The sequence below is a fragment of the Prionailurus viverrinus genome, chromosome D1, assembly GCF_022837055.1.
Source record: "Prionailurus viverrinus isolate Anna chromosome D1, UM_Priviv_1.0, whole genome shotgun sequence".
Lineage (NCBI taxonomy): Eukaryota > Metazoa > Chordata > Mammalia > Carnivora > Felidae > Prionailurus > Prionailurus viverrinus.
Genome location: NC_062570.1, coordinates 72110511 through 72128756, shown reverse-complemented (window position 1 = coordinate 72128756; position 18246 = coordinate 72110511). Strand labels below are relative to the sequence as shown.

The 18246-nt window shown below is 46.3% G+C and overlaps 1 long non-coding RNA gene across 1 annotated transcript; it reads left to right on the top strand.

Annotated features, from left to right (window-relative positions):
• The first annotated feature begins 278 nt into the window (after positions 1-278).
• LOC125146773 (uncharacterized) lies at positions 279-3446 on the top strand. The gene is made up of 3 exons (XR_007144895.1): positions 279-371; positions 1562-1667; positions 3048-3446. It is a non-coding gene; the product is annotated as an uncharacterized LOC125146773 (long non-coding RNA).
• Positions 3447-18246: the final 14800 nt, after the last annotated feature.

Genomic DNA, 18246 nt, shown 5'->3' with positions numbered 1-18246 from the left:
CTGGGCTTGGCAGCGCAGGAGAGGCCATCGCAGCCACTCCCCTCCGGGGACAGTGCCCCAGAACCGAGGCACACCAGCCCGGGGCCACAGCACCGCTGAGCAGAGCCCGTCACCGGAAAGGCCACGGAGGCCGCCCGCAGGACAGCGGGCGCTCCTCGCGCCGGAGGCCCCGCGGGTGCTGCTCAGCTGGTGGAAGCGCGGGCTCCGGGCACGCGGAGCAGGGTTCGAATCCTGCCCGGCCACGGTCGCGCGCTGTGGCCACAGCCAGACCCCTTAACCTCTCTGAACGGCTGTTTCTCCTTCACTTAAAAAACAAAACAACAAAGCTATTCGCTCAGGAAGTAAATTCCCACGCCAGGCACTCGTTCTGGGTAAGGAACCAGTGGGCAGGGCCCTCCCCAGGGGGCCAGGGTCCCCAGGGCGCCCCAGGACCGCGCAGCCTACGGGGGCCAGGAGTCCCGGGGAGCCCTTTCAGGTCCCAGTCCCGCGCTACCTCCCAGGTCCTCGCAGACTCGGTTCGGCCGAAGCCGATGGCCCGGGGCGGCCCCCACGCCCCACCCCGGGGCGCGTTTCTCTCGGCGCCGCGGCCCAAGCCCAGCCGCGTTTTTCTCCGGGTTGGGTCTCCGCGCCCTGCCCGGCGACGACCGAGATTTCTCACGACCCACTGCCACCTACTGTCCGCATCGGGGAACTGCACGGCCGGGCCCGGCCGGCCTCAGAAGTGGCCATGGGGCGGGCCGACCGACCCCCAGACCAGCTCAGGTCCCAATGCCTGGAACCCCGTTCCCGGGGAGTATTGCGTGGCGGTTGTGTGGGAGCAACTCAGCCAGGCCACCCGAAGCCCTGGTCCTCTGGCGTGCGCCCTTATGGGGGTGACTGGGGCCCTGCCCTTACAGAGACTGGCGTAACAGGCAAGCCCCTTGCTCCCCATCCCAGACTTGACTATGGCTCCCTTTAGAGCTCTGAAAATCCTGCTTCTGGGCCTAAAGGGCCCTCTCTGGCCGCCCAAACTGGACTGGACGTGGGCCTTCCAAGAATGGCTGCTGTCTCCGTTCTAGCTTCCTAAGGGTTAGAACTTCACTGTCCTGGAGGTCTGACCTCCTTCTGAGTCAGGCATGCTCTCAGCCTTTTCTATATGCTCTGGATCCCTTTATGTCACCCTCTCTTAGAGCATGAATCCTGAGCTCTAGTGTGGCCTTACTGGCCGTGTCATCTTAGACAAGTCATTGTACTGTCGTGAACATTGTAGTTGTAAAGTGGGATTAATATGCTGGAAGCCCATCAAAGAGGGCTGCGGTCAAGTCAGACTGTGAAAGCAGCCGAACCCTTGGAGATACGTGTACAGGTTTTTCTTGGGCATTCAAAAGATTGTTCATTGTCCCTGGGCTGATGTTTGTGTCCACCCCCACCCCCCACCCCTAACAGGCTCTCCCATTGAAATTCTAACCCCCGAGGTGACCATATTCAGTGGTGAGACCTTTGGGAGGTCATGGGGGTGGAACCCTCATGAATGGGATTAGTGTCCTCATAAAAGACAGACTTGCCCCTTCTGCCACTCAAGGTTACAGTGCAGAGAGACTGCCATCAGTGAGGAAGCGGGTCCCCTCATGAATCTGCCAGCCCTGTGATCTTGGACTTGCCAGCCTCTAGAGATGTGAAAACTAAAGGTTTGTTGTTTATAAGTCACCTCGCTTTGGGGATTTTGTTATAATAGCAGCCTGAGCGAACTAAGATACGCACTGAATCAAGAGAATATAAACCTGTATAGGCAGAGGCCTATGATCTTTTGAAAAGCATTTGGTGGGTGGCAGGAGATGGGGTGGTCTGGGAGGCACAGGGGGTACTAGAGGGGGGAGAATGGGGGAGATAAGGTCTTGAGTCCTCCAGGGTGTCCCCCCTGTACCCAATGCTGTCTTTCCTCTCTTATAGAAAACATGTCACAGTTTAAAATAATGCATTTAGATGCTGTATGCATTTGTTCTGTGTCCGACTTTCAGTAGACCGTAAGCTTCATGAGGATCTGGGTTATGTCTGTTCTGTAAACCACTCCACCCCATTGTCTAGCATTGTGGCCGGCACATGGGAGATACTCAATAAATATTTATTGAACGAATGACTACAACCATCCATTTAACCAGAGACCATTAACTATCCCCTGGGCTCTTCCAAAATGATCCATCCTCTTACCCTTAACCCACAGAGAGATCATCTCCAGAGCCTTCCTTCCTTTTTGGGTTCTCGGTCATCCTTATCTTAAGCTCAGGCACCCCGCAGAGTTCCCTTCTTCCTTTTTTAACAAACATCTATACAAAAAATGCAGAGGAAGGTTGATGGCTATTTGATTTCTCTTTGGTTCTGCCTTTTGGTATGATAAACTACTTTTACCTCAGTTTACTCCTCTGATGCACACACAATCGGGTAGAATTGACGATTGTTGACTATTTTTTAGATGAGGCAAATTGGGATGGATTGACTCATCCTATGTGATAGCTAGTGAGTGGCAGAGACATAGCTAAGTTCCAGCTCTCAGGGCTCTAAACCACATGACCCACAGCCCCAAGTGCAGTGCAGTCCCCCCCTTCATGCCCTGGGGCAAACCACGTGAGGATTATTCTCCAAAAAACAACTAAGGAGAAATATGATAAAAGACTCATGGGAACACCTGTCCCTCCTGTCCCTCCTGGAGGCATTCACCTCCAGTGGCCATCAGGCACTTGGAGGACATATCAACACAGATATCTCCGTAGGTCCTCACCGCCTTCCAACTCTCTGACCTTGGGCAATTTGTCTAAGGTTTCTGAGCCACACGTGCCTCATCTGTAAAATAGGAGTAATAATAGTGACTGCATCACAAGGTTTCTGTGTGGTTTAAATAACATAGTACATGTAAAATGCTTAGAGCAGTGCCTCATTAAATATTTGCTGAACCAATAAAGAGCTGAATGAAGTAAAAGAGAAGAGGAAGGCTAATAAAGGGAGAAAGATGTGAAGAAGTGAAGGCAGAGTGAGAAAGATAACCTTTTTTTTAATGTTTGTTTTTATCTTAGTGTAACAACCGTATGATGAGAGCCAAAGATCTAACATGGGGCCCAGCCCTCCCACTCTCAATGCTGTGTTACCTCGAGCCAGTCAGGCAACCTCTCTGGGCCTCCATTTTAGCATCTGTAAGACAGCAGCATTGAACTAGATCATCCGGGATGTTTTCTCTGTGTTTTCTCTGACACTGAGTGTACAAAGTCCACCAGTATGAAGCGTGATGTTGACTCTCCCTAACATCTGAGAAAGGCGAGGTGGGGGAGGGGACAAAACAAATGTGCATTTCCCTATGGGACCCCGTTTACCGGTGACACCGGAAAGAAGCTTTGCACTTGAATGCTGCTCTCATCTCCCACTGATGTTCAGTCTCCAGCTCTGCCTTTTCATGGCAGCGGGACTTTGAGCCAGATGCTCAGCGTCTCTCAGGCCCCCTTTCCTCATCAGTAGGATGGGACTAAATGAAATGATAGAGGCAAAATGCTTAGCACAGTGATGGGCACAGTAAATGCCCACGACATTGTGACTGGTGTGCGTTATTAAAGTGTGTGTAATATCACAGCCCTTAACAAAACCTTCTCCGAGGCCAAATGGCAATGCGTTTCCCATTAGCTGGTATTTTGGCCACTTTCTCCTGGAGTCATTCATTGAAAATCCACTATGTATTAGAATTTGAACCAGGTATAGGGTAGAAAAATGCATGGGCCATGAGCTCTGATGCCAAGTTTCAAAGGATTTCATGCACTTTTTCAGGTCCTAATAGATTCCTGGTACTGCACTATATTCTCCTCTTTAACCTTCCTAACAACCTACAGGACGTTAGTTTGTTTTATGTGTATTTATTTATTTACTTATTTTTGAGAAAGAGAGACAGAGAGCACAAGCAGGGGAGGGGCAGAGAGAAAGAAGGAGACACAGAATCTGAAGCAGGTTCCAGGCTCTGAGCTGTCAGCGCAGAGGCCAACACGGGGCTCGAACTCACCAACCGTGAGGTTATGACCTGAGCCGAATTCAGAAGCCTAACCCACGGAGCCACCCAGGCGGCCCAACCCTGCAGGAGGTTTAGTTGGGGCCATGGGAATGAGTGAACTAGAAGAAGCTGCAGGTGCTGGCCGGAAGGAATGGGGAATGATGGGGAATTCACAGGGCTCAGCCTGGACCACACCAGCTCCTTCCCCTCTTCACACCTCCATCAGCCAGTGGTCATGGAGTTTCCAGTATGCAAGCAAGGTGGAGACTCTCAGCAGCCCTCCAGGGTGGAAATAAATATGAGGGCCTCCAGTAATTTCTTTCAGCCCTCTCTTCTGGCCTCCTGTCCCTTCCTTTCCAGTACTTTCTTCAGGAAAGGCTGGGGCATAAGTGATCTGTACCTGAGCATGCATGAATATCCGTGGCCCCTTCTGTCTTCCAGGGCAAGTCTTGCTTTTGCAGCTCAATCTCTCATATCTTTTGGAACCAAACACCAAACCCCCACGTTCCTACCTGTTAGAATCCAGGGGCCTTAATCCAGCACACGAGTGCCTTCACGGCCTGCCTGCCACTCCCATTTCCACTCCAGGCAGCTTCCCTGCAATTGCCCTTGCCTAATTCCAGCCCGAAGTCCCTGGACCACTTGTACACACCCATACTCCCCACCTCAGTGAGTCTACTAACACTGCTCCCTCTGCTGGAATATACTTCACACACCCAAATACTGCTTCTACTTTAGGGCCGCGTTCGGAGATCACCTCCTCCAAGAAGGCCTCCTTAATCTCACGGCTGGAAATAATATTTCTCTCGGAGAAAAAATGAGAGCCACACTTCACAAACTTTATTTTGAATGCAATGTCTTCATGTGAACCAGCCCAGAGATTTTGTCATTTATTTATTTTTTTAATTTTTACAAATTCTAAATCCAAGTTAGTTAACATATAGTGTAGTTATAATTTCAGAAATAGAATCTAGTGATTTGTCACTTACCTATAATACCAGTGCTCCTCCCAACAAGTGTCCTCCTTAATGCCCCTCACCCATCTAGCCCATCCCCCTACCCAATACCCTTGCAACAACCCTCAGTTTGTTCTCTGTATTTAAGAGTCTTTTATGGTTTGTCTCCCTCTCTGTTTTTACCTTCTTTTTGTTTCCCTTCCCCTATGTGCATCTGTTTTGTTTCTTAATTTCGACATATGAGTGAAATCATATGGTATTTGTCTTTCTCTGACATTTCGCTTAGGGTAATACCCTCTAGTTCCATCCACGTTGTTGCAGATGGCAAGATTTCATTATTTTTCATTGCTGAGTAATATTCCATGACACACACACACACACACACACACACACCACATCTTCTTTATCCATTCATCTGTCAATGGACATTTGTCAGCCCAGAGATTTTGTAAAAATGTGAACTCAGATATAATAGGTCTTAAGTGAATCCTGAGACTCTAAATTCCTAAGACACTCACCCGTGAAGCTGATGCTTCTGGTCTGTAAATTGATTGAGTAGCAAGTGATCTCCAACCCTGGCTGTGTACCAGAATCACTTAGCAAGTTATTAAAACTCCAGATCCCGGGGCCAGATGTGGTCCAGGTTTTATGGGGCCTGAGCTCATTCTGTATGGAGGGACCTTTTTAAAGAAACATAACATTATAGAGGCATCGGGGTGGCTCAATTGGTTGAGCATCCAACTCTTGGTTTCGGTCCAAGTCATGATCTCACGGTTTGTGAGACTGAGCCCTGCATCAGGCTCTGTGCTGACAGCATGGAGCCTGCTTGGGATTCTCTCTCTCCCTCTGTCTCTGCCCTTCTCCTTCCTGGGCTCTCTCTCCCTAAATAAATAAACTTTTAGAAAAATAAAAAAACAAAAAGATTATAAACAAGAAATGCACCTCGCCAGGTGCTGGAATGGTGTGCAAGTGAAGGTTCCTAAAGTATAAGTTTCATTAGCTTCTAGGTAAATCCATTTTTACCTGGGTCCACACATCAGCAATCCTAGGAGGACGTAATATATGTGTGCTTTGTTTTCTTTTGTTTTCAGAATTTTTCCAGGTGAGCCTTAGTAGCCCATCCCTGGACTCACCCCCCCATCTCTGGGAACCACTGTCAAAAATGTCTTGATCTTTTCCTGCCTCTCTGCTTACCTCTCTTTACCTCTTCCATCACTAAACGCCCCCATGTCAGGCACTGGGCCAGACCCCTCCATGACGGAGAGGCTGCTAAGTCAGGAAGCCCGTGGTCTACTGGAAAACCGGTCACAAAAAGAACATTGTGTCAACTGTCCAAATGCTGTGGGGACAAGAGGAGGGAACAAAACTCTGCCTGGACAGGAGGACAAGACTGGGGGTCTTCTAGAGGGGCTGCTATTCAGCTGGGTCTTGTAAATGACTGGGGCTTTTCCAAGTAGAGGGAACAGCCTGGACAAAGGTGGGGATGCCCGAAAGAACACTGTCTCTTCAAGAGCCAGCCAAGAGAACTCACACGTGACGGAAGAGTGGGGGCTAAGGTTGGGGTTGTGAGAGATGGGTCTGGAGGGTGGCCAGGGCCTCAGGAGTTTGGGCTCCTGCGGAATGGTGTGGTAGACACGGAGGGTGTTTGAGAAGGGGCTAGCAGAATCCAGTCTGTGTTTTGCACATGCATGCAAAACATGCATGTGTTTCTTCCAACTGCTAACTATAATTAGTTCTTTCTATGGCTTATCCCACTATTATATCCAGAGATCTTTCTTTCTTTCTTTCTTTCTTTTCTTCTTTCTTCTTTCTTTCCTTCTTTCTTTCTTTCTTTCTTTCCTTTTAATCTTCAATTCTTTACTATTTCTTTTAAAGTAATCGCTATAGGTCAGATAGTGTGCTAAGCATTTTAACCTAATTCAATCATTCTACTAACTTTGGAAGGCATGTAAAAAAGGATGTCAGTTCTCCAAATAAACTGAGGATCAGAACCTTTGAGGGACTTGCCCAAGGTCACAGAGATACAAAATAAAAAAGCCTGGAGACCCAAGGATTAGCACAGTGCCAGGCACACAGCAGAAATTGAAAATATTCCATGAATCGATAGCTGAATGTTGAGATAAAAACCTTCACTTTTTAAGCCAATCTTGGAAAGCATGTTTCAAGGAGTTGAAGGGAGATGGGGACTTCCTGTTTCCCGGAAGTCCCAGGTTCCTTCCCCCTGGGTGTCCAAGGACACATTCCTACTACCCTTTCTAGCAGCCAGGCTCTTTCCTCTTGTTCTCTGCTTCAGTTAAGGAAAAGGTAGAGAGGTGGGGCAGACCGCAGAACTTCATGAAGACAGTTGATTTGGTGATTTTATTTTATTTGTGTGTTTGGGGGTGGGTGGTTTGTAATTAAGTTTCAACCCTATTTCCTTTAATTCAATCCAACTCTTTTATCACAATTAAGACAAATGAGCTACATTTGAAAAACATTTAGGGAGTGTCTAATTTTGCCACTGGGAGGCAAGTGATTGAATGAGAACCCCCAGGATGATATAGGCTTCTGGAAACATAGGATTTGAATCTGATATAGATCCTTGATTTTAGTTCTTCTCCTGGAAATCCATTATAATCCACAATGAAATGTGGCTCCCCCTTCATGTTTCAAACCTCTAACCATTTCCTCCAGTGAGTTCAACCTCATCTGCCTGTTCTCACTGTCAAAAAGTGATGATGGTCATGACATTTCATACAGCACGTGACAGTGCTTACTGTATTTTGGGAGATCCTCACAACCATGCAAAGAGAAAAGCAGAGTGAGACCATTATGACTCTTCCCTGACAGAAGCTCAGAGAGGCTCAAACACTTGCCTGGGGGCACCTGGGTGGCTCACTCAGTTGAGCACCTGACACTGACTCTTGATTTCAGCTCAGGTCATGATCTCATGGTTCGTGAGATGGGGCCCTGTGTTGGACTCTGTGCTGACAGTGCAGAGCCTGCTTGGGATTCTCTCTCTCCCTCTCTCTCCCTACCTCCCTCTCTCTGTTTCTATCTCTCAAAATAAATAAATAAACCTAAAAAAAAAAAAATTGACTGGGCCGGACAGCTAGGAAATTGGAGCATTGGGTCCGGAACCCAATTTCTTCTTTTTTTAATTTTTTTTACTTTTTTAATGTTTTATTTATTTTTGAGGCAGAAAGTGACAGAGCATGAGCAGGGGAGGGGCAGAGAGAGAGAGGGAGACACAGAATCTGAAGCAGGCTCCAGGTTCCGAGCTGTCAGCACAGAGCCCGACACGGGGCTCGAACTCACAAACTGCAAGATCATGACCTGAGCCGAAGTCGGACGCTTAACCAACTGAGCCACCCAGGTGCCCCACCAGAACCCAATTTCTAATACATGGCAAGGTACGCTTCCAATATGACATTATTGATGAGCCTAGTCAATATTTTTATAACAGAATGTTCACTGGAGTGGGTCTCTCCTCTGCTTACGTGGATTAGTCTTCTTTTCCCAAATATGCCACAAAGAATTTATAGGAAGGACACTTTTCTTATTTTTTTTTACTTCCCATGCATTAATGACTAGTATATGGCCAACACTCTAAGAGCTACTATGTGGAAGGTCTGAGGGATGCAATTATGAATAAAATAGATACCTTCCTGCTCTCTGAGAGTGTATAGTCTAATGGAATAATAATCTTTCATGACTTTTTGAGTTATTACTATGTCCTAAGGCTTGCATTCTCCATTTTTCAGGTGAACATACTGAGATGCAGAGAAGGACAAGTTGCTGTTTGGGTTGGGAAAGCTAGGTTCCCACGGATTCCCCAAACAAGCCAGCCCCGGACCAAGCTAACATAGCGTGATAGACCAGAGGTGAACATGGCTTTGGAAGGCAGGCAGAGTCCATCTCAGCTCAACCAATTGTTTGAGTGATCTTAGGAAGGGTATTTACCTATGAATCTCAGTTTCTGCACCTTTAAAATAGGGTAACCACAACCACCTCCCAGTCTTGCTCTATGAATCAGTTGACAAAATGAATGTAAGGCCCTCGAGTAAATACCTGACTCACAGCAAGGGCGCACTACGTGGTAGCCGTTGCCACTATGATTGTGACTCAGCGGCCGACAAGGCCCGGCTGTGCGTTATTTACGTGCGCGATAGTCTGGTTGTGTCTTCTGCCCGAGGCGGTTCCTGAGAGCAAAATGCTCGAAGTTCTCCACACCCAGCTGTGCACATGGCCGGGAACCGAGACCACTCACAACAGGGCCTATTTCCGTGACCAGTGGATGCCAATGGCTCCTCGCTGGAAACGTTGACGAGCGCGGCTCAGGACACAGAAGCCGCCAACAGGCTTCCAAACTCTGCCAAGCCCTCCTGCCCACTCGAGCACCAAGGGGAGGGGGTGACTGTGGCATAAACACACGTTTGCTTTCATTTGGCTTAGCTGACTGTGTGTTTTGTTAAACACATTTAGGTTTGGAAAAGATTATTTTTGGTACACTGCTGCGTAATTAGATGAATTTTCATGAGTTTATTCTTGAAATAAACTTTGAAATTGTCCATGTTTTACTGTTTTTTAATCATCTGCAGATACTGTTTTTTGAGACTTCGCATGAAAAAAAAAAACCTTGTTACATATCAGTTTAATTTAGATTCAAATAAAATAATTTTTTGAATTTGCAGCAACAACAAGTCTGCGAAAGTGGTTGTAACTGGCGCTGAGTTGTTTGAGGATCAAGATAATTACAGTATAAAGGATAAGAGAGAATATAATATCCTGGCATCCACTGCCTATTCAACTAATCCCCAGCCCTTGACAGATGTTCAAACACAGTATTTTTAAAAGCTGACTTTTAAAAAAACAGGGCGAGTCACTTATTAGATATAAACAACATGATAAGAAATTCAAAGTCTGACATCCATTAGAACCGTCCATGCCTTGCAAGAAGCGTAAGAGACAAGGTAAAGAGTCAAAGGCGCGCCGCGTTCATTGCTTTCATGGGTATCCGAGGCAGGGCTGGGGCTGTGGCCACACCGAGCCCCGCTTTGCCAGGGGCCCAGGTTCTACCTGCACCAGCCCCCACGAGGCAGATTGCCAAAGGCAGCTTCCACGATGCTGTCACCTGCACGACAGTAACGGCGCCTCTTTGGTGGCTGTTTGGAGGCAAGGAGGCCGGCAGCCAGCACCAGGACGGGTTGGCTGGCTTTGAGCAATAGTGACAGTAGCCCAGAAAGATGGCCAGGCAGATGGAGGGGTGATGAGCAGTGTGTTTGTTGGCTCACGGATCGCTCTCGCCTTTGGCCCCTGCCACTCATGTACGCACACATCTCACAGCTATTCTACAGAGCCTGAAGAGCTGTTGGGTATCGAGGCCGTCTACTGACCTCTAGGGTTCAGAGACAGATAAGCCCTCATCCCTGCCCCGTCTCCACAATCTCACAGTACAACAAAGGAGAGAAGTCATATACGCCAGTAACAGCAACGACAACGATTATTATTACCGAGCTTCGTCAACATGCTAAGCTTCATTTTAAGCGTTCTTACTGATCGCCACAACAATTGCATGGAGCATGCACTATTGTGATGCCCATTTCAGGGATGAGGAAACTACGGCACGGAATGAATTAGTATGTGATGAAATCGTTCTGACTGGGTAGTGGTGGTGGCGGCAGAGAGGGGGATCCCAGAAGTCTTCATGGATGGAGAGGGTGGGACCTGAGCTGGGGCTGTAAGGACTGATGGAGTTTGCAAATGTGGACATGCTGGAGAAGAGCATTCAGGGCAGAGAGAACCACGCTGGGAGAACAGAAAAAATGAAATTAATACCCCAAGCTGCCCCAAGGATGGCACAGAATTACCTTTTCTTTTCTTTTCTTTTTTCTTTCTTTCTTTCTTTTTTTTTTTTTTTTTTTTTTTTTTTTTGGCTTTTCTATTTAAATGGCATTACATACGAAAAGCCCTTAGCACACTGGAAAGCACAAACCAGACTGAATGCTGAAGTTGTCTTCCCCTGAGACTTTTATCTGGGGTCCTTGAAACTGCTTCTGTAACAGCAATGGCTCCAAGGTGGCAAAGCGTTCTGGAATGAAAGGCTTCCTTCAGGGGACCCTCTGGACCTGAGCTTGGAGCTGTAGGTCTGGGCTACAGAGTCAGGCTTCAACATCAGGAGGCGCTAGTGGACCGGGAGGCAGGGCTGGGCCAGTGGGAGCACATTCGAAGGTGAACCACCTGTGCTACCTGTTTCCATCTCATGTTCCAGTTACGTAAGTCTTCCGGCTACCTCTAATCTCTTTTCAACACTGCCAAGAATTGCCTTATCGGCATGTTCCTTTAAAACGATTGCAGAAAAGGATCTTCTTCTAGAGAATATTCAGTCCTTCCCCCCCCCACCCCCACCTGCCCTCACCCCTGTTCAGAGAGCATATTCTTGCATGCATATCTGCATCCAGGGCAAGGGAGAGGACTTCCAGGAGACCCTGCAAAAAGCCTGATGTGAGTCTCCTGCTGTGTGGTGGCCAGGCTATGGCATGCTTTTGCCCTATGATGGACCCACGCGGGACCTGGCTATCTGTCACGTCCTCAGAGTGAAGGAGAAGGTGGCCGGCTGCTGGGTGTGACCAGCACTCCAGGAGTTTGCCAGGGCAAGACTTTCTTGAGTGTTTTCTGGAGACCAGATGTTGGCCCCTTGTGAGCTGTGTGGTCTTAGGTCTTGCCCAAGAGGGCTATCGGGAGGGGCTGTGGGAGCACAGAGCAGGGAGACAACGAACTCCTTCAATCTCTTGTTTACCCTGGGCATCACCTCAAGAGAGCAGACGTCTCCAGTGTGGTCTCGGTGGTATGCTCTCTGGCAATCTCCAGAAAGGCACCATGCTTCCAAAGAACAGCCCTTTCAAGGAACTTCTCAGTCCTGGCTTGCACTGTGGGAGGAGGAGAGCACACAGGGCTGCGCTCCTGCCCCGCCGGCTCCCCCTGGAGGTGTCCACTGCTCAGGGTGTCCTTCATTCTCCTCAGGGTTCCTGCAGCAACCACGGGATTCAAGGGCCCAGAGCTCTGGTCATCGTCCTCTAACCCTTTGTAAATGTTTCCTTCTGAACACACATCTCAGATTCTCTGATCTCAGGCTCAGTGTCAAAAGCTTCCTATCATTTCCCCTAAAATACTACTAGCCAGCCTTCAGGGAGTGTTTTCTAGTCACCAGGTACTGCTTGAGTTTACATGTATTATCTAATGTCATTCACACCCAAATCTTAAGGTGTGGAACGTGAGGTTCACACACGCTCTAGGAATAATGAATGCTGTCTTTCCTAACTCATAGAAATTTCACAAAGCGTGAACTCCAGATGAGTGACACACTGAACGAATGAATGAATGATGGAAGGGAAGGAGGGAAGAAAACAGATCACCAGGAACGTAGGGAAAGAGCTACTCAGACACTTCCTAGTTAGGAATGACTTTTAGCAAATGTTCTCACCTCTCTGAGTTTTTGTTCCCTTTGTAAAAAAAAAAAGTTATGGGTACTCAAAGAGTCGAAAGGTAAGATGTAAAAGCATCTCGATTTACTTACAGTAAGTGCTCATTTGTCCTTCTTATTGCTGAGTGAATCTAATCTAACATTTTACCTGATGCAAGGACTAATCCCACTTCTCCGTGTGGTCTGCTTTGGGGTGAGCATCAGAATCGCTAGGAGCAACAGGAAAATTCTGATGTCCCTTCATACACCTACCATAAAAACCACAACTTCACATGATTAAAACAAAACAAAACAAAACAAAACAAACAGCTATCCAGTCTGTGCTTGATCACCTTCAATAAACAGAATGCACTATTTCCTGAGGCATTTTAATCTATGGTCACTCAATCCTAACAGTTGACCAGTTGCTTCTGGTTGAAATCTCCTGTCTACTTCATCAGATGAGAAAACAGAGCTTTCCTGGGCTAGGTTTTAGCTACTCTTTAATTGGAATAGAAAAGTATTGATTCACAGAATGTCAGAGTTTGTTTTTTTTTTTTTTCAACGTTTATTTATTTTTGGGACAGAGAGAGACAGAGCATGAACGGGGGAGGGGCAGAGAGAGAGGGAGACACAGAATCGGAAACAGGCTCCAGGCTCTGAGCCATCAGCCCAGAGCCCGACGCGGGGCTCGAACTCACGGACCGCGAGATCGTGACCTGGCTGAAGTCGGACGCTTAACCGACTGCGCCACCCAGGCGCCCCCAGAATGTCAGAGTTTAAAAAGAATTTAGAAACCTCCTATTCTGGGGCCCTAATTCACAGATTAAGGAAATCTATGTGCAAAAGTCAACCTTTCAATTGGTTGGGAAGAGAATTTTGTCATTCAGACTGTCCAGACTACTGGACTGAATGATTTCTCCTTGGGATTCATTAAGAGGAAAGTCACTTTGGCCTCATGTGTACAAATTGCCTGTTTCAGAACGACTTCTCCCAGAGCGGGTTCCATGGTGCTTATGGTATATTGTTGCACTAATGGCTCCTGATAAGTTCACACCACCCTGCATCCATGCCTTTGGGGAGCTCCCCCACATACTTACTCTGGGTTTGGTTGTATGATTTGCTTTGGCTTCTGTGGTACAAATGGAGATTTGAAAAGTCCTATGCATTGGGACCTAACTCTCTCTTGATTCCCTTGCAACCCCATGACTACCCCCATGTAATCGAGCCAGAGCTAGCCTGCTGAATGATGAGACATGTAGCCCATATTGCCTCCATCATCCCACCCAACAGCCAGCTAACTCCCAGAAACAGAGTCACCTAGCTGGCTGGCAGTCAACTGTAAGCAGGTGAGTGAACCCATTTGCAATCAACAGAAGAACTGTCCAACTGAGCCTAAACCAAATTGGCAAGCCTCAGAATAATCAGCTAAGCGAATGGTTGCTGTTCTAAGCTGCTAAGGTTTGGGATGGTTTATTAGGCTGAGGTCCTCCAAATTAAAGTGCACGGGCCATTCCTCTAACTAACCTGTCCATCAGTTCAGAACAGTCTTAATAGTGAGCAGGGCACTAGATACAAGGCTTAAAACTCACAAGAGGAAGAGTTATTAACTATACTTTTAAATTAGCAAAAGTTCACAGGCACCCATAGATAAACATGTGTATACCTAGCTCCTGAGATCTTGCTTAAGGTCACAGAGACAACAGGTCGTCAGAAAATTAAGGAGCGAAACCCATATTTTAAGCCCTATTTTAAAACCCATATTTTAAACCCAAATTTTAAGCCCTAATATTTTAATAGAAGCCAACCAAGGGCCTACCCTGGTCTACCTCTGTGCTGGGCTCCTGATTTTCTTAGGAAGCCTGATTAGCCACCACCACATGAGAGTGAGAACAACCATTATGGGGCTGTCACGGAAGGAAGGGGAGGAAGAAAATCATGGCAGACCATGCACTGATAACTCTAATCACTGACACTGATCATGAGTTATTGACCCTTAAATGTGTGCTAGATATTCTAACACTATGTGTATTATCCGATTGAACCCTCACTGCAGCCAACTATGGGTGTTATTACTCTCTCCATTTTGCAAACATCTAACTAACTTGGCCAAGTAGGTGAAGAGCAAGGATTCAAACCCAAGACAATACATGCTGTCCTGCCTCTTGATATTTGATCAGGTGGGCTTCTAAAAGGTAGCTAGGTAGCCAGAAAGCCTGCAAAATTACTTGCAGCTACTGGGGCTAATGCTTTCTGCTCTCTGCCTGGGTTGTTAAGGGCATCAGTCCTGGAGGGAGAATTTGTTGCTTTTTCTCCACTCACTATTTTTAAAATTGTTTCTGTATCATCTATAGATTGCTTCCCAAAAGCTGGGAGAGGGAACATGGTGGCCAGCTCTAGGTCCTAAAGCTCCATAAAAGATGTATTTTCTCCTCTGTGGTAGTTACTGTGCTAAGTCACCTCTGCATGGCATACTCGAGTATTCCTTACCTCCACCCTGGCACATCTGTGTGATTATCCCCTTATTACAGATACCAATTAATAGCAAGTCCCAATCAACAGAACCCTGGATAAACCATATTTTACTGTAATTGGGTACTTTCCTTGTGCCACAAAACGATTTGTTCTCTTTCGCTCGCTAAACAGTTCTCCTCCAATTTTATTTGCTTCCTTCGTTTGCTTGGCAAACTCTTTTCCACAAAGGTAAAATCCTGTTAAGAGAAAACTCCAGGAACTCCAAATTGTTTCACTGGAAGAAATTCTAGTATAATGAATATGTGATTGCCATTCTCATCCCCAAGCTATGGGATCTGGGAATGCAAACAGGTTAAATGTCCTGGACAGAGTCCCAACTCCGGTCGGGTGAGCGGGCCCTCTGACATTCGTGATTTACTGTACAGATTCTCTAACCCCATGCACACAGCGTCTTCTTCATTTTCTTGTTGCCCTTCAAGTTCTGTTGGTTTTGTTCAGATGTTTTTAATGAGTTTGTCCTGCGGCAGCCAGGGAATGGCTAACAAGTCTTCTGGGCCCTTAAAAACCCATTAGAATGTTATTTCTTACAAAGTGAAAAACTAACCTCATGCCAGATGCAAATAGGGCTCAAGCCATCAGAAATAAAGTTTGATTCTCAAGGAAAATTCCACTGAGACATGAAAGTTCTTCAGCTTAGAAAAATAGTCTTTGATGTTAAGTCCAACTCGGCTGTCTGATATAATTATTAGGAGTATAAGTCGGCTTGAGTTCAAATCCACACTCTTGTTACTTACTAGCTCAGTGATCCAGGGCCAGTCACTTAACCTCTCTCAGTTTCTGTTACATCACCTGAAAAACAAGAATGTTGCCTACCTCATAGAACTGTTGGAGGATTGACCAATGTATTATAGGTGTATAAGTTAGGATTCTGTTTAGCTGGGATAACAAAAAATAAAGGGACTTCAATGAGTAGAGGTGTATTTCTTTTCATTTAAAAGAAATTCAAAACTTGCTCATCTAGTATTGGCATGGCAGCTCCATAGTTGTCAGGGGCCCAGGCTTCCTCTAGCTTTCTGCTCTCCCGTCTTTGGCCATTCTCAAGGTCACCTCATGAACCTCATGGTTCAAAATGACTGCCAGGCACCAACTCTCAGCCTATATTCTAGATGGGAAGCAGAAGGAAAGGTAGAGGGAACAGAGGACATAGAACTGTGTGTGTCAAGGATGTTGGTAATCTGTTTAGGAAATTTCCCGGTAGTTACAACCAACAACTTCTTGGGTCTTTTGGGCTTCCTTAGCTGCAAAGGAAACTGGGAAATGATCCGCAGATGGCCATATTGGTATTTGGAATAAAAACTTAGGATTTCATGAGTAAAGAAGAGGAGAATACAATTGGATAGCTAACTAGCAGTGTGGTTGTAACATTTAAAGTACTTAAAAATGGTGCCTGTTACTCAGTTGGCTGTCAATTTGGTGGAGGCAGCCTGCATGGTGAATTGAACATAGCCTTTGGAGTCTAGTGGACTTGAGTCGAACCCAGCTCCATCCCTTATTGGGAATGACGTCTTGAGCATTACTGAATTTCTTTGAGCCTCAGCATTCTTGGTTGTTCAATGCAGTTACAAGTTTTGACCTTTTGGGATTTCTGGGTGAATAAATTAAGAATAAGTGTTTAAAGGGTCTGATACATAGTAGATGTTCAGTAAATGTGAAGTCCCCTCTCTACTCTGTCCCATTAAGGTTCCAGCTCTTCAGTGCAAAACAAGAATCCAAGGAATCATCACCTCCCAGCAGGGCCCTGAGAAGTGGTCAGAAACCTCCCAGCAAACAAAGCTGCTTTGCCCCCAGGCTGCCTGCTCTCTGCCCACAAAGTGCTGAAGTGAGTGAAGCCAACCCTGTAATCAAACAATACCAGATACTTTAATTATAGTTTTTTGCCACGATCTGAATCACTGTTTTCATGTGCATTGCCGTGAATTAATCTCATAACAGTGGTGTTAATTCCTTGATGGATAAAGGAGTATTTCAGCTACCAAGGTATTCCACAGAGAAAGGGAATGGAGTTCACATTTAATTAGCTCCTACTCTCTGCCAGGCACTGTGCTACGTGCATTATAAACCTTGTCTTGTTTTTCTCTCACAATAACTCTGTTGGTGATTATTACCACCTCATTTTACAAGTGAGGGCACAGAGACTCAGAGATGTTAAGTAATGTGCCCAATGTTATAGTTTGTACAAATCCCAGAACTGGAATATGAATCCACATTTGTCTGATTCCGATATATCTGGCTACCTCCCTGCTTTCCCAGCCCCCAGAACAACCGGTTTTCAGAAGAGGACTGTTGAGGCCTCTGGCAGAAGAAGGACAGGGAGACTGTGCTGGAAGTTGGCTCACTGCCTCTGAGTCCCGGATCTGATTTCCCAGCTCTGGGACCTCAGTAAGACATTGTCCCTCTAGGGCCTCATTTTCCTTTCTGTAAGGGAAGTAATGGGGTGGGGGGCGGAGATGAACAGGATGATCTGAGATCTCCCTTGCAGTTCCCAGAATCTATAACTGGAGAGTGAAATTGCACACCCTCATTTCTGTCTGTTCCAATATTAGGTGCACCTGCTATGAACTAAACTTCACTCTGGGAAAAATAAAGCACAAACAAGATGTAGTGATGGTCTGAAGAAAGTTAAACTGAAATCTGGAGAAAGGGAAGCAGATTTTATCTAAATATGTGGAGATACATGGAAGAACTTTCTAGAAATTCCATTTATCCAAAAAGGCAATGTCAAAGGGTAGTAGGCTTCCTGTCCCTGGAGGTGGTCTTCCACACAGGGCTGGACCATTGTACGATAATGGTGCAGTTATAATATTGAGTGCTTGGACAAAAGGGTATCTGAGACCAAATGCAGACTTAATGCATCGTCATTAGAAGAGGACTAAAGATACAATCATGGTCAAATTGAAAGTCCCCATCCTCACTTCCCCTCTCCCAATTCCAATCTCTAGGAAAAACAAAAAAGAGTGGTTTTCCTTCTAAAACCCCTTTCAAGATATTATCTTACCAATCATGCATTCTGAAATTTCTATTCATCGTGAACATCCTTACATGCTCACAAATAATTGCCCTCGTTCCTTTTATCAGAGGCATGATGTGCCGCAGATGACAGGGATGAGAATCATCACTGCGCATGTATTTTACACATTCTGTCCTTCTTTGCATATTCCTACCTCTCGACACCAACTCTGCTAAAGAGAGTTTGTTCGTTATTGGTTCAGATGAATTTTGCAAGCTTATTTATGGTATTGTTGCCTTAAAAATCCATACATAGCTTTAGGAATGTACATGGTTGAATCTGTCGTATCATCTCTTTCAACATC